The sequence below is a fragment of the Culex pipiens genome, chromosome 2 (assembly GCF_016801865.2).
Source record: "Culex pipiens pallens isolate TS chromosome 2, TS_CPP_V2, whole genome shotgun sequence".
Lineage (NCBI taxonomy): Eukaryota > Metazoa > Arthropoda > Insecta > Diptera > Culicidae > Culex > Culex pipiens.
Window position 1 is genome coordinate 70,630,803 of NC_068938.1, and position 15,300 is coordinate 70,646,102.

General features: G+C 35.8%; 1 protein-coding gene and 1 long non-coding RNA gene across 11 annotated transcripts in view; one reads left to right on the top strand and one right to left on the bottom strand.

Annotated features, from left to right (window-relative positions):
- LOC120422628 (ankyrin-3) overlaps window positions 1-15,300 on the top strand; it is a 143,290-nt gene that overhangs the window by 14,081 nt on the left and 113,909 nt on the right. The gene's annotated exons all lie outside the window — the stretch shown is intronic.
- Window positions 7,849-15,300, bottom strand: part of LOC128093127 (uncharacterized) — a 126,496-nt gene continuing 119,044 nt past the window's right edge. The window contains exons 2-3 of the long non-coding RNA XR_008212255.1: window positions 8,477-8,546; window positions 7,849-8,129 (exon numbers count right to left, since the gene is read on the bottom strand). This is a non-coding gene — a long non-coding RNA (uncharacterized LOC128093127). The remainder of the gene's footprint in view (window positions 8,130-8,476; window positions 8,547-15,300) is intronic.

Here is a 15,300-nt window from a genome sequence, read left to right on the forward strand (position 1 = left end):
CTTAAAATTCCAAAACTATCAAAAAGTTTCAAGTGTTACATTTGATTAATAAAAAAAATCCCTCTGTACTTATCATATCTCGTGTGTTTATGGCGATTTTTTGTGTTTTTGAGTTAAAAATATACAATGTTAATATTGCTATTCCAGTATAGTAGTAGTTCCTTTTCGATTACAAATTGATTACAAATTGATTACAAATTGATTCATTTTTGATCCAAAGAGTTGTCAGTTTGTATATCTATTTCCAAAATTCTTCGTCATATTGATCATGTCTGTTGAATAAGCACATGCACCTTTTTTCATTATGCTCATTTGTATTATTAAATAATCAAAATCCAATAACATTTTTATTGCCCAGAAAAAATGATGGTCAGGGAATTATGGCAGATTTTGTGTCAAAAAAAAAATTACACCAGAAACTTGTGAACCGGGAATTTTTCATTATGTTCACGTTTTTACACATTTTTTAGGTAAAATTACTCAAAAAAGAGTTAATGCTCACCTAACCAAATTTTCAACCTTCCAAAATTCAACTTTTCAAATTTGAATCCAAATTTAGTCAAAATTTTACTCTTTTATGTTAACAGTAGAGATTTCTAGTTACTTTCAATATTATTTAGATACAATTGGATATTGGTACAATGGATATGGCCATGTGAAAATATCCCAATAATGACATGTTTAAAAATGTGTGTGTGTGTGTTTTTAAATAAAAAAGTGACATAAAAATGAGAAGTTAAAAATATCTGTAATTACCTTAAAACTTTGCTGAAGACACCAAATCGATCAGGAAATTATTTTTCAAGTTTCTCTTTTTAGAATATTTCATTGCATTTGACGATTTTAATAAATTAAAATATTTTTTTAGTAAAATGAAAAAAGAAGAAGAAGTCTAATTATCAACTATTACAAAACCTCAATCCAGGGTTCTTTGACAAAACGTCTCCAAACTGAGAAGTCAGGACAACTGATGAGAGGCCATCCATAAATCACGTGGGCACTTTTATTTTGAAACTTTGACCCCCTGCCTCCCCCCATACAATTCCATACAAAACAATTATTTTTTGTATGGAGCGTGGACATCCCCCCCCCCCCCCCATCCCTCTAGGTGTCCACTTGGTTTATGGATGGTCCCTGAGTAGAAATTGGCCAAAAATGGTAAAAAAAAAATGTACAAAATCGATAGTCTTACTCCTCTGCGGGAAAGTTGAAAAAAAAAACTGCTTCAAGATAGCACAACGGTGTAGAGTTTCTTATTGCTTAAAAGCGGAAACTGTCGTATCGTTCATGGTACTCTTTCACATAGAGTTTTATTTTCGGCGTCTATTTTTTTACGACCGCCGTAAAATTTGCGCACACGCCACATGGCGAACCTGTAGCGTTTCACAAAACAGGAAAAAGGTTACTTCAGTGTGATGGTTGCGTTGAACTCGATTGAATAACATTGCCCAGATGAATTTTAAAGATTGACGACTTGTGTAAATCCGAAATTGATATGGCATTCAAATGAAATCAATTCGATCGTCGATCCTTGCAGCAAATCCAACCGCCAAATTGACGACTTGAACTCGACCAGATCGCTAAAATATACTTTCACGCCACGCTGCCGCTCAACCCGGGCTTGCCCTAGAAGGAAATCGGTGGAACCGGTTCTGCTGCACAAACCGCCGTTTGATGATTCCGTTTTTATTGCTTCCCGGCTCTCGAGTGCACTGCTGCTGCCAGTTTGGATGGACTCTGACCCGTCCTGGAGACCTTTCGGGGGACTTACACAGTGAAAATCGATTAAATTTGGTTTAAGTTGCTATAAAATTATGTTTTTGTTGGAAATTGATTCTTTTGCAGAAAATAATTTAATAAAAATAAAAATTAAATTTCTAATTTAATAAAGAAAATAAACTTTCTTTCCGTGAACCCAAGCTGTCGAGGTTCAGGATTAAAAAAACAGTTTGAATGAGCCGTCCATTCCAAAAGAGCAGAGAGCTTGCAGAAGTGTAAAAAACCATGCGTGGGCGTCGGTTGAAGAGATACTTTCTGTTGCCGTCTTTGGGTTGAAGTGCTTGAAGATTAAGGGGAAACACAATTTCTTCCCCGCTTAAAGCCAACAAATTAAATGCCTGGATTTTGCAAAGATTCACAATTGAATTTGAATCTTTTAGATATCTTAAATGAATCACGAACCTAGCAACAAATCATTTTCTTTCAAAGTCACACAAACCAAATTTTCTTATCAATTTGTGCCGCAATACGAACCACACAATGCTTCTCCCAACCCCATAATCGAATCAACTCCATCAATCCTGTCAGAGTTGATTCTTTCGCCCCATGCTTGGTGGTGATCCAAACTCAATTGGCAAGACTAACTGGGCCAGTGAAAAAAAAACGACGAAGAAAAAAAAAAATCGATGCCAAAACCGGTACACATCCCAAATGAGCTTCGCGAGATTCTCCCCGAAAACGAGTTGATTCGATTTATTAAATTTTGCCACTTTTCGACTTTGGTGACTTACGGGATCTTTGTGTGAGTCAACTCTCCTCGCTTGTGCGATGTGCGAGAAGAGTTTTTCATGTCGGAGGGTTCAGAGTTGTTTTAAGATAATCATCGTTTCGCAGTATCAGAAGAAGTAACATTCTTATAAAAAATAATTCATCGATATTTAATTACAGAAAATAAAGTGTAAACTCATTTGAAAACACACTACATGAAAAATAAAAAATAAACTTTGACTCAAATGCACTAAGTTTTAAAAATTAAAACCTAAACTAAAGAATTAGCATTTATTGATTTTATACATTTTTTTTACCACTATGAATTGGTGAAATAACCAACAAAATTGTTTTGACAATGTTAACAATTTATGTATTTCATAGTAAAAATAAAAAAAAAAACATAAAACAAACTCAAGCATCGGTAAATTTGCAAACCCCAAAAAGCAGCGGGTGACACATTCCTGGCTGGCTGCAATAAACTGCAACTGCCGAGAGATGACCTCGATTGAACAATTGATTTTTGTTTTCTGCTGCCACTGCATTCATAATTCATACATATCACTGGCATGCATACGCGGTCATAAAGGAACACACACACATACACCCAGAAAACGTATCGAATTAGGGCTCCATGTCGAGGGTTCTTTGTCCGAGCTTGCGTGTGGTCTCTCGTCCTTGCAGTTTGTATGTCCTTTGTCACCTTGGATGAATAGTTTTTAAATTGATTTTCGGCTCAATTCTCACTTGCTAATATCCGCTCACTGGTGATTGAATCCTTTGGATTTCCTTTACATCAACAACAGACTAGCGAGAGAATAACTCTACTATTTGTTTGTTGAAAAAACAGTGTGCGTTCCTTGAGAATAAATCTCTCACACGTTTACTTTACAGATCCATCCAGCGATTGAATGCTCAACACTTACTTTTAAACGCTCATGTACCACCCAAAAATTTCAAAGATTCAAAAATTTTAAATTCTAGAATTCTTAACTATACTAAATTTGACTTACAAACCGGGAAAATATTTAAAATTAAATTATAAATTCCACAAACTCGGATTTAATGAATTATTTTTTTTATGCAGAAAAAATATTCTAATGATCAAGAATATTCATTTGGGAAAACTAAGTTTGACTTTTTTTTAGTAGACTCAAGCTTCTTGGCTTCGAATTTATTTCCCATGATACTTTTTATCTCTAGCGAACTTGTTTTTCTAAAATTTCAAAATAAGTGTTTAATAATAAGATGCAGGCTTTCCCATCAAATTTGCGCATCAGTTACAGTCCAGACTCGATTATCCGAAGCCTCGATTATCCGAAGTTCGATTATCCGAAGGTTTGTATGGGACTTCGGATAATCGAATGACGAACAAAAAAATATGTCTTGTTTTTTTTTTTCATTTTCTTGTTTTAAACATCAAATTCGAGTTCTGCAACACCATTTTAGTTTCGAATAGTTGATTGCCTTTTAAATTACATTTTTTTTCAACACCGCCATTTTTTCCACCATCTTGAATTTAAACATTCTTAATCACTTAAGCGTAGTTTAAGGGTTATTCTTAAGCACGACAATCAAAAATAAGACAGCGAAAAAACAAAATTCCGAGGCCTTCGGATAATCGAGTCTGGACTGTGTAGCCAAATTCCGATGATTAGTCACATGGATCATTTTGCGCCAAGTGGCACACTACTCGAAATTTACTTTTTCTGATCAAGCTCAAGTTTGGTGATTGATATTATCAAAACATCTGAGAATCCCGATTTGGAACCAAATTGGACCATCCCTTCTTTTTTGACACCGCCCCAAAGTTTTGCGATTTTCGCCAATTCTAAAAAAAAAAAACAACTGTTTTCAAATGGCCATATCGTTGAAACCAAAAATGATAGAGCAAAATTCGACTGCTTTTTTTTTAAGGAAATTGGACGCTGATAGAATGGCATCCGACCTTAATTTGAGCACGATGAGAAAAAAGCCGATTTCGAATTTGTAGTTTTTTGTGTACAGTTGGGGTGAAATGACCCATTGACCCATATGAATTTTTAAGCATCATAGTAATATCTTCTTTGAATGAAATACGCCCAACAATCAACCGAAAGAATTTATTCTCTTTATTTTAAAATGTATTGCATTATCAACTCAAAATTATTGATATCTTACTTTTTTATGTTGAACAACTTGGTGGAACTTGGAAAAATAAACGTTTTTTGTTAATATTTAAAATTGCTGCTAACATTTTGTGAAAGTTGTCATTTAATGACAAAAAATTGCAAATATATTTTTGAAATTTTATCAGATTTCAGCTTTCATTTTTATTTTTTGTATATATTTATTTGTTATATCTTTTTTATTTATACCTGAATTAATTTCAATGTAAAAATGAAATTATTTCTATTTTATATTTTAAAATGGCTTTTTTTAAGCATATAAAAAAAATGATTTTTTTTCGAATTCTTTGAAATAAAATATTTTTAAAGACATGGTCTCGGGATCGAAACCTAGTAAAATTATAAGGTTCTAAAACTCTAAATTCGAATTTCAAAAATTAAAAAATGGTAACAAAACCTTTAATTGTGTTTTATATAAAAAAAAATCAAGCTTTATTTATTTTAATTTTTATATCCTTGAATCTCACACAATACAAACTTTGAAAAAAAACTCCTATGCAAAAAAATCACGTTTAGCTGAATACAACATGAAAACAAAAATTGAGTTCTTGTTTGTTTTGATGTTTCATGTTTTCGGAAAATTAAGAATTACCCATTGATTGCTGATTGATTTTTACCATCGTGTGTTTTTACTCAAAAGATGACATTTTTAGTACATTGAAAACATCGAAGAATGTTAATTTTGACCAATCCCCTTGCCAGTTCCATTTTCCCGTAAAAAAAACTGTTATTATTAAGACAGTATTGTACGATCAGTACCTTGCTGGACTCGGCCGTTGGAAACGACCGTCGGCTCAACGACCGACGAAATAAGCGGCGGGCCAGATGCGGGCATAAAAATGTTAAAACCTTTTCCCCTCTCACTTCGTCTCACCATCCAGCTATAGCTTTGTTGACAAACAAACGGAGCACGCGGTCGCATGATGGCGGCATCGAGCCAGAATTAAGGGTGATTATTAGGGTGGTCCAAATCTGGGCTTTTTTGGAGCTACCCCCTGATATCAAAGATTGACCCATCACTAGGCTAAGTTCCAAATTTGCCATAAAAAACTTTAAGCGATTGGAGGGAGGGGTTCCCGTGGTCAGAATGATCTCAAATTTGGAATTAAGCCTAGTGATGGGTCAATCTTTGATATCAGGGGGTAGCCCCAAAAAAGCCCAGATTTGGACCACCCTAGTGATCATGAGGAAAAAAATGATTTTTTTTTCAAGAAAAATAATATTTTTCCGACTGAATAAAAAATTTACGAGCATGTTCAAACAAATATTACTGTTGTCGGAGAAGTGATTAAAAATCAAAATTTTAATCCATAATTTTTCTATAACTTGAACTTTTTCACTCCAATTGGGAACCCCTAGGTCTATCCACGACCGTTTCCAATGACCGTGAGAAGATGCCAGAAAATCCAGCAACTAGCTAAATCCACAATAACATTTTTTCAAAAAAAATCCACTGTATATTTTGCCTAGATGTCGCTAAAGTGAATGAGAGTTTTTAAATTCAACCTGCGACATTTTGAAAGCTTTCCTAAGATTATATTAAGGAAAATATCTGAATCAAATGTATTGCGCAATTCTCACTAACTTGGACTTCGCACTAAATTATTGCTATCGATCGCACTATTGCGACTTGTCAAACTGGCTTGGGAAATTTTAATTTTCTCAAAAAATGATCAAAGCGAGCCGATGTTGCTCACCTGTTAATCGCAATTTTAAAGTGCGAATGTCCAGTTTGGTGGAAACTGCGACTGGAAATGTAAATAAACAACTGCTGGTTGCCAAGTTTTTTGGAAATTTTGCTGTCAAAAGTGCGAGAGAAAAGTGCGGGCCAAATCCAAGTTACAGTGCAAGGATCAATATTCCTCCAAAAAGTATATCGATAGATTGAAAAACACTGAAATTTGATGTAGAAACTTTCCAGGAAAATTCCTCTTGGTCTCTGGATTGAAACCTAGTAAAATTATAAGGTTCTAAAATTCTAAATTCGAATTTCAAAAATTAAAAAAGGTAGTAAAACCTTAAATTGTGTTTTATTTAAAAAAAATCAAGCTTTATTTATTTTAATTTTCATATCCTTGAATCTCACACTAGGTGACAGAAAAACAGCCAATCAGTCGCATTATTTGACAGTCACATTGAATGTCACAGATCTGCGATTTGGGTGTAGTGACGCTACTAAAATCCTGCTGATTTACTAAAAAGATAATAGAAACGCCCAGAATCCTCATATCACTTTCATCTTCCGGATTAATTCGAGCACCCAACCATCAAAGCCAGTGGGATATGACGTTGCGCGCACGATGCTAATAAAGCAATCAATTCTCTATTTATAGCACCGCGCATTCAAACTTCAGAAGCCACTCACTTTCTAGGGGAGGTTATGTTGGGTTGGGCGGTAGTGCCGTACAAACACTGCCTCTGCGGCAGCATAATGGAAAAGCCAGCCAATTTCCTACACTGACTGGGGGTGCTATCAGGTCTTTTGCTGCGAGCGCGATAATTTGGACCCCAAATGGTAATTAATTTAAATTTATGAAGCTCGAATGCTTGCGCTCGTGCGCTTCAGCATTACAACGTGCCATAATCATCATCATCAGATTCAGTGAAGTGTACGACGCTCCAGTTGAGTCGCGGAGTTCCCACGTGGTGGAGCGCAGACGCTGCTGTCCATCAACAATGGCGTCTACGTCAGTACACGTGTGTCCGCCGATGACTCATCAACGCAGAGAGAGAGCGAAATGACCGCGCATTACCTGACGTCGTGTACAACTCTGGCTAACCAGATCGAAAGTGCGGATAATGCGATATCTGCGCCAAGATCCGTGGCGTCGCCTCGTTGATGGCCATCGTGCACCACTTTCTTCGCAAATAGAGTGGCCACCATTTAGGGTTGCATGCGGCGGCGGCCCCACACGTGAAAGGTGATCAATTAACCTCACTTAGATGGAAACAGTCGATCGAACTTCAGCCGTAAGAGGGACCTATTAGCCGAGATTAAGGAGTCGGCTGTAAGGATAATTACAAGGTACGGAATAGGTTACGCACAAGCTTGAGATCATGATTGTTGTTGAACTCATTGAATATGTATTTCCGTACAATTATGTCAGATGACGAAGTTACGACATAGAATACAAGCTCGGTACTGACAAATTTGCAGTGGATCAACCTTTTTACATTTTTGTTTTTGCAAAAATCGATTTCCACCGTTTGTCGTATTGGCAAAAAAGAACTAATTAAGAAATTTTTAACGGACTTTACCTTAATAGTCACATTGTTCCACCACCGTTTCAGCGGTAGATAATAAACATATCAGCAGCGCACGTAACCTCCATTAAATCTCGACTGCACCCGAAGAATCGCCAACGAGCGTCCTCTTCCAGGAATCCCACCCCGGGGTTTTTGATGGCAAATGGAGTTTTATGGACCCCGGGTTCCTAGAATCGGGCCATAGTTTCAGCAGTTGTAGACCCTTTTCTGCAAAAAATAAGAGCGAAACAAAAACGATAGCTGAGAATGTGACACAGAATTGGCTATTTTTCTCCTCTGGCTGTGGAGACTTCTTCCAGCGGACAACTCCACCCTCATGGTGGTAATAAAATTAAATTAACTACATTTGTACACCCACGCGATTGTTGGTATACAACTACTGCTGTTGGTTGGTACTGGTCGCAAGAGTTGAGGGGTTAGTACAAAAGATGGGTCATCATCGTAAACAATGCGCTTGGAATAGTCGGGGAATGACGAGTCTACGAGCTAGATCTTTAACGAATTACACCAGGGAAAAATCGGGGGCAAAAAGTCAACGACTTCCAAGTACTTACAGCAGTGCCAGCAACAGCGAGTTGACCCAACGTAACTAGGAATCGATTGGCACTATGCACTGCTGGATGGCTGTAAAAACAACACACACCAGAAGTTGAGTTGGGCAAGGGTCGGAGTTTTGCTGAGGGTAAACGCTGGAAGATGCGGTATTTAATGGTCGTAAATGTGTCATCCACGCGGTAACTATTAATGTAGGAGTGGGATATGAACGTTAGTCATAAATCAATTTGTGGTAAGATCTGATTACTGTGTATAGCAAAGGTCAATCACGACAGATTAATTGCTATTTCTTACAGTTCTTCTTAAAATAGATCAGATCATGCTGGTAAAATCCATCGTTGGTTTTGAATTGTTGAATTGCTTGCAATGATTCCTTTTCGCCAAAGAGTCAAATGAAAACTTTTAAAATATGCGTATTTTAAATCAGAATTAAAAAAAAGACTAAGTTTCCAAATCCAAATTCGGGTGTTTTTGAAACCGCCTTGAGCCAGGGGTATTAAAAAACACCCAAAAAGCTAATACTGAAAATTGGGTTATTGGACCTTTTCAAAACTAAACTTCAGAAATCGTCTTTTTTCTAATCTTATCATTCCTGTCGTTCTTAAATCTTGAATCAGCAAGATTTAAAAAAACAAACAGCAAAAAATCAATCCATTTAATTTTTTTAAATGTATGTTTTTGTATTAAAAAATGGAGATCAAACTTTGTTGACTTTTTTTTTAATTTTTTTTTAAAATAATTAACAAGCAAAAATACATAATGTAAATAATAGAAAATCTGTTTCCCGGGAACGGATTTTCTTATCAATTTGGAGTCTTCAGCCAAGTTTTAGGTTAATATGAAGATAATTCATAAAACTAATAAGTTTTACTTTGACAAAAATGATCCATTTTTATTTAACTTTTTTTTTCCTAGAAAGTAAAATTCCCAAAAAACTGTATTTTTTGGGAGTTCGATTTGCGATGCCTTTTCGTTGAGTCGCAAAATTTTTCGCGTCCGTCGCAGTGTGTTTTTCGTTTTTTATTTCGCGTGCGTGTGTGTGTGTGAAGGTGCGGCTGGCTCTGGCTGTCCCGATGACAGCTAGCCAGTTCGATTTGCGATGCCTTTCGTTGTGTCGCAAAAAATTTTCGCGTCCGTTGTCGGTGCTCGATATTAACCAGTACCTCACTAAACATCAATCATTTAAAACTCGTAAAATCATCTCAAGTTAAAAATTGCACTGTTCAATTCTTCATTCATGAATTTCAAATGATTTTGGTTCTATCTTTCCACAGCCGGCTGTCTAAGACTAAACCATTTCATTTAAAATTTAACAACAGATAAATGGGAAATGTCTCATCCGCAGCATCCGATTGCTTGCCTTGAGAATAACACATAATATCGTTCAACAAACACTATGATTTTGGGTCGCATCATCATCTTTTATGATGAATCCTGACCAAACACCCTATCCTACTAACAAGTTTTCAGGTTCCTGGCGCTCGTGGGGTGTAAGCACAGAGTAAATCAGCTGCCCTAGTAGCAACCTGCGCTAACTAACATTCTCGTCCCTTAAAATCGAGGTCTACAAACTGACATGGCGGGCGCCGTTGGTGGCCAATGACTGTTACCTATTCGCAACTGATGTAGCTTTAGCAATCATGGTGTTTTATCTTTTCAGCGCATTCATACATGCTGTTGATAAGAGAAACACCACTAGATCGTCGAAGCCTATGATCAGTAGTGCTGAAAGGATATTACGGTTCTGTTCAGCAACGGAGGGGAACCATGGGTGATCTCTCATGCTCATGCTCATGCTCATTTTTGGACCTAAAAAACACTTTTGAGTTACAGAAATACAGACAAAAAAAAGATCTTTCAAAAAATATTTAACAAAAATCAAAATAAGCGGTTTTCAAATATAATTATTTGAAGCAAAATCAAACTTGCAAGCGAAAAAAAATATCACTTTGAAATATTTTTTTTAATTAAACTGCGTTAAATTCAATATTTTGAAAAAAAAAACATTAATTTAAAAAAACCCTTTTCCCGTGAAAAAAAATCATGCTTCTCCGAGACTTGAAATTTGTTTTTTGGTGTTCGAAACGTATACTATACGGCTTTTTGGAATAATTTTTTGTGTGAAAACAGCTAACTAAAAATTGTAGTTTTTAAGATTTTGACGGTGCACACCATCAAGAGCAGTTGCACCAAGATTTTGTTTACATACATTTTAGTATCTTCAAAACTACGGGAGCTATCAATAAGATTTTTTATTCATCCCCTAAAGTACAGTCTACAAAATAATTGACAAACTAGTTAGACTATTTTTACAATCAGGTTGTTGCAGGGTCTGTAAGTTAAACAATTTTGGAATAAGCAGACAACAACTTCTTTGATTGCTGTGTACCCTTAACTATCTTTTTTCTGGAGATCGTCATCATAACTACGTCTTTCATATTTGCTAAAGACACCAAATCGATAAGAAAATCCTTTCCCAAGGTACAGATTTCTTTTTGTATGGACAGCTGCCAACTACTAACGAACAAATGATGCAAAACGCCTTAGTCTGTCAAATACAAAAAAAAATATGAGATTAAAATTTAATGAAAACGGCAGATTTTGAAGAGAATTGCTTAATATAAATAATCGGAGCAAATAAAAATCAAAACTTTCAATTTTAATGAATAAATTATGGTCTCCATTGATTTCAATGTATTAATATATCTTAAACTGGTTTAGTTTACTTCCCATGTTCGCATAAATGCCACATTAACATTTTGATCCTTTTGAGTTAATGATGCAGTTTGGTTCTTAATCTGGTGTAATTTCATTAAAACTGAAAATGTGCAGTACTTTGTTCTTGTTCTGAATATCTTGAATTCCAGTTCCTTAAAATTATATATTTGTTGAGTCATGGAATTTTCCAGGCACTTTGTAAAATTCCTAAAATCCCAAAAATCTACCTAGACCTCATCGACGTAGATTCCAATCATGATAAATTTTTCAATTACGGATTGTGTACGGAGTTGGACCCGGCCGCCATCCAGCATCATCGCATCGTCTTGTGCGCCACCCACAACAAGAAAGCAGCACCATTATGGTATGACGTGCGGTCAATAATAGTAACACTTGAAACTGAGTGGACTCTGCTTCCAGCGTCACGTATCAGTCGTAACTTGCGCATTCCCTGGTTTGCGACTTGCAAGACAAATGTTTGAGGGATTTTTGAACTACTATTTGTTGACATTCTGAGAAGTCAGAGTTACCTTCCTTCACCTACTGTTGGACAGAATCAGAAGAATCTGTAATTTCCCTTGTTTTTGCTGGCATGTCCATCATGGATCTACCGGTTGGGGCTCGTCACAATTTATAGCATGCCATATAGCTGGGCTGGGAAACTTGTGGACGACAACTCAAGTCAACAATTGATTATAGATATGGCACGTTACTTGTCCGGGGAGCATCGGGGTGGCCTCGTTCCAACAAGATGTCAAAAGTGCAACTGCCGTCGTCCAGTAGACTTGTCTCTGGCATAGCTGAGGACATTTCTTCCATTAACGATGGTAAATGTCTCCGCAAGGCGGTCGAATGCAACTCAATATAAAGTGAGACATCAATTTGTTCCGCAAGCCCATCTATGGAACCTGGAACGGGCAAAAAAAATCCCCCATCATAACCCAACAAGGTCAAATCCATTCCCAACCAAAGTGTTGCAGTGAATAGCACTTGGTCATCAAGCAGCGATAAAAAATGTCATCATCATCACACTTTTTATCATCACGCCACCACTCTTTTTGCTTAATTTAGCGATTTTAATAGTGTACATTATACAAATTCCGGATTATCATCGTTTGTCTTCTGAATTCGCCCCCGGTGGCCGGAAGAGTCCTCCCCCCTTCCCGCAAGTGCTACTTGAAACAATTTACGGATTTGACTATCCCCAGAACCTAACCTAAAACCGAGACACGCGGTGAGTCCCACGCCAGGCAGTATGGCGTAAGCACAATCAAAATATATGCCTCGCAAATGACATCGCACTTGACTTTTTTTGTTGCGAGTTTGTGTCATTCAAGTGTCATTCGAATCAAGGTCATCGTGCTGGTGTGTCGTTGGGTTTGATGTCATTAGGGAATACATAGTGGGTTCGTTAGTTCGAACGTATTTGTATTGAAATGCGATCGAACGTCGAAATTAGTTGTAAAACTCATGATTTAACTCTCTGAACACGTGGTTTTGCACTATTGACAGCTGTAAGTCAACTTTCAATTAGCAAACGAGCAATTCCAGCTCAAATCAGGAATTTTTCTGGTACTTATTGTACATGACTAGGGTTAGTGAAATTTCACGATTTCGCGGACAGCGTGAAATCCGCGAAATTTGGTTTTTTCCGCGAAATTCCGTGAAATGTTATGTTTGTGTGAAAATGTAACTATTTTTCTCAAAATAATTTATCAAACTCAAAAAAGAATAGAAATAATCTTATGAATTACTGTAAAATAAAGCGAGTGAATACCCTGATTTAATTAGTAATATAGGGTTAGTTTACGGGAGCGCATGAACCATAGAGTTAAAGTTCCCCTAATAAAATCTTCAACAACAACAACATTGGGTTAGTGATTTTTGACGATTTCGTAAACGGCGTAAAAGTCGTAAAATTTATAAATTTTCTCAAATCATTTTTTGAAATAACAACTTAATAAATATTTCATCCAAAAAGACTATTTAATTAAATTTTATTAGTTTTAAACTAAAAAGCTTGAATATATATTAGGGTGCCCAGCATATGGGACTTTTTCTCAAAACCTCGCTCCACAAGCTGAATATTGTTCCTTGAGCTATTTTAGGACTCTGGGCCAAATATGAGCAAAATTGGGCAACATTTACCCGTTGATACTCGAAAGTGAAGTTTGTATGGGAAAAAAATAAAACCCCAGCTTTCTAACGGGGTTGTCTGCAGGGTGCCCTACTGCCATCCAAATATTCTCAAAAGTGAGATTCTCATAGGAAATTTAATACTCTACAACTTCATAGAACATACCAAAGCTGTAAAACTCGAAAAGTTATTAGCGATTTAAAATAGTAATTTTTGTATGAAACACATTTTTTTCATCAACTTTATTCTTGGTTAAAAAAAATACTGCTCTTTTATTTTAAATGTATAGTTTTGAAAGAAATTTATAGATTCAAGCTTTGTTTTATTCAAAATAAAATCAAGAGTATTTTTATCTTTGGATTCACTTTTTAAAAACACATAAATTATGTTTTGGGCCTGTTTAATTTTAACGATATTTGTTTATTTGGGTGGATGATTCCCTTGAAAGTTGAAAAATACTACTTTTTGTTTGATAAAAGACTCATTTAGAATAGAAATTTTGATATTGTTAAAAATTATATTATTTTTGCAAATTGATATTAAATTTAGTTTTTGAAACGTGAGTTAAAACCCTTAAACTCATTTTGACTGGACAAGATTGTTAAATGTTGCTTTGATATGAAATTCAATAAAATGTAAAATGATATACTAGAAGCAAATTAGCGAAAACATTTTAGCTTGAAAATACGCGTGCCCTACATTTTGTTTCAAAATATATATAGAGCCCATCCATAAACCAGGAGGATTTTTTTTGAAAATTAGGAAATTTTTTTTGTGTCGTCTTCAAATTTAGAAAAGATATTTTTAGTTTATTGAAGAATAATATATAATGAAGCATAACAAGTAGTTTCTGTGATTTAAACACAGGATTTTCAGAGTTATTTTAACATTTTTAAAGTTCCGCGATATTTGCGTGAAATTTGGCTTTATGAAATTGAGGTCCCCGTGAAATTTGCCATTTTCGAGCGTGAAAAATCACTAAGCCTATACATGACCCTCTCCGATTTCAATGAAACTTTTTAGACATGTTATCTTAGGCCTAAGCCAATATTTTCGAAACTGAAAAATCAAGTCTGTCATATAGAAATTGCCCAAAACCACCAAAAACCCTATTTTTTCAACATTTTTATTTTTAAAACCGCTCTATCTTCACAAGGATGGTATATCATCCTGCATTTTTCGTGAGTCTTTTTGTCACATTTTAGGCTACTTCCTCAAAAATTTTGAACGAAAAAAAAAATCGTGACATAACCTTCAAATTTAACTTTTAAACTTAAAAATTGAAAAATCTCAAAGAAATGGCGTGTATTTTTCTTTCAGTGTATTTTTTTCAGAAAGCTCGTCCAATTTCCTACAAGTTTGTCTCTGACCTTTTTTTGATACGATGCAACGGGCTTCGAGGTAAAGAAAAAATCCTGATTTGAGCTGGAATTGCTCGAACTCGAATTCACCTATTCGAATCAGCGAATAAACTCGCTATATAAAAGGATTGTCACTGTTCCGGAGGATGATTTTTGTCGGCACACCAAAACTTATTACCTGGTGCTCCCAACGAAAAAATGTTAAAGCAAAATCTCCGAGAACTTTGTTGTTGTTTGAACACTCCGTGCTCAAACTCAATGATTTATCTCTTCGGTAAACTTGAAGCAGTAGGCCTGGCCTGCACTGTAATACAATGGTGCACTACAAATGTTTGTAAATGAATTGATGAAATGCTAGCCGTAATCTAATCTAAGGCATTCTCCGGGATGCTCCAAGATCTCTTAGTAAAATTTGTTGCGCTACTTCTTCATGTAATTTTCAACTAAAAAGCAAACCATACGCTTGATGACCAGTCCAGTTCACATAAGGTTGATATTTTAGGCAAAGAGAACTGCTGGATGTCCATATTGGTTAAGCTACCACCACAACCAATTAGCTGACCAATGCAAATGGTTTCGGTTGGCAATTAGTCCACCGGCATAGCTG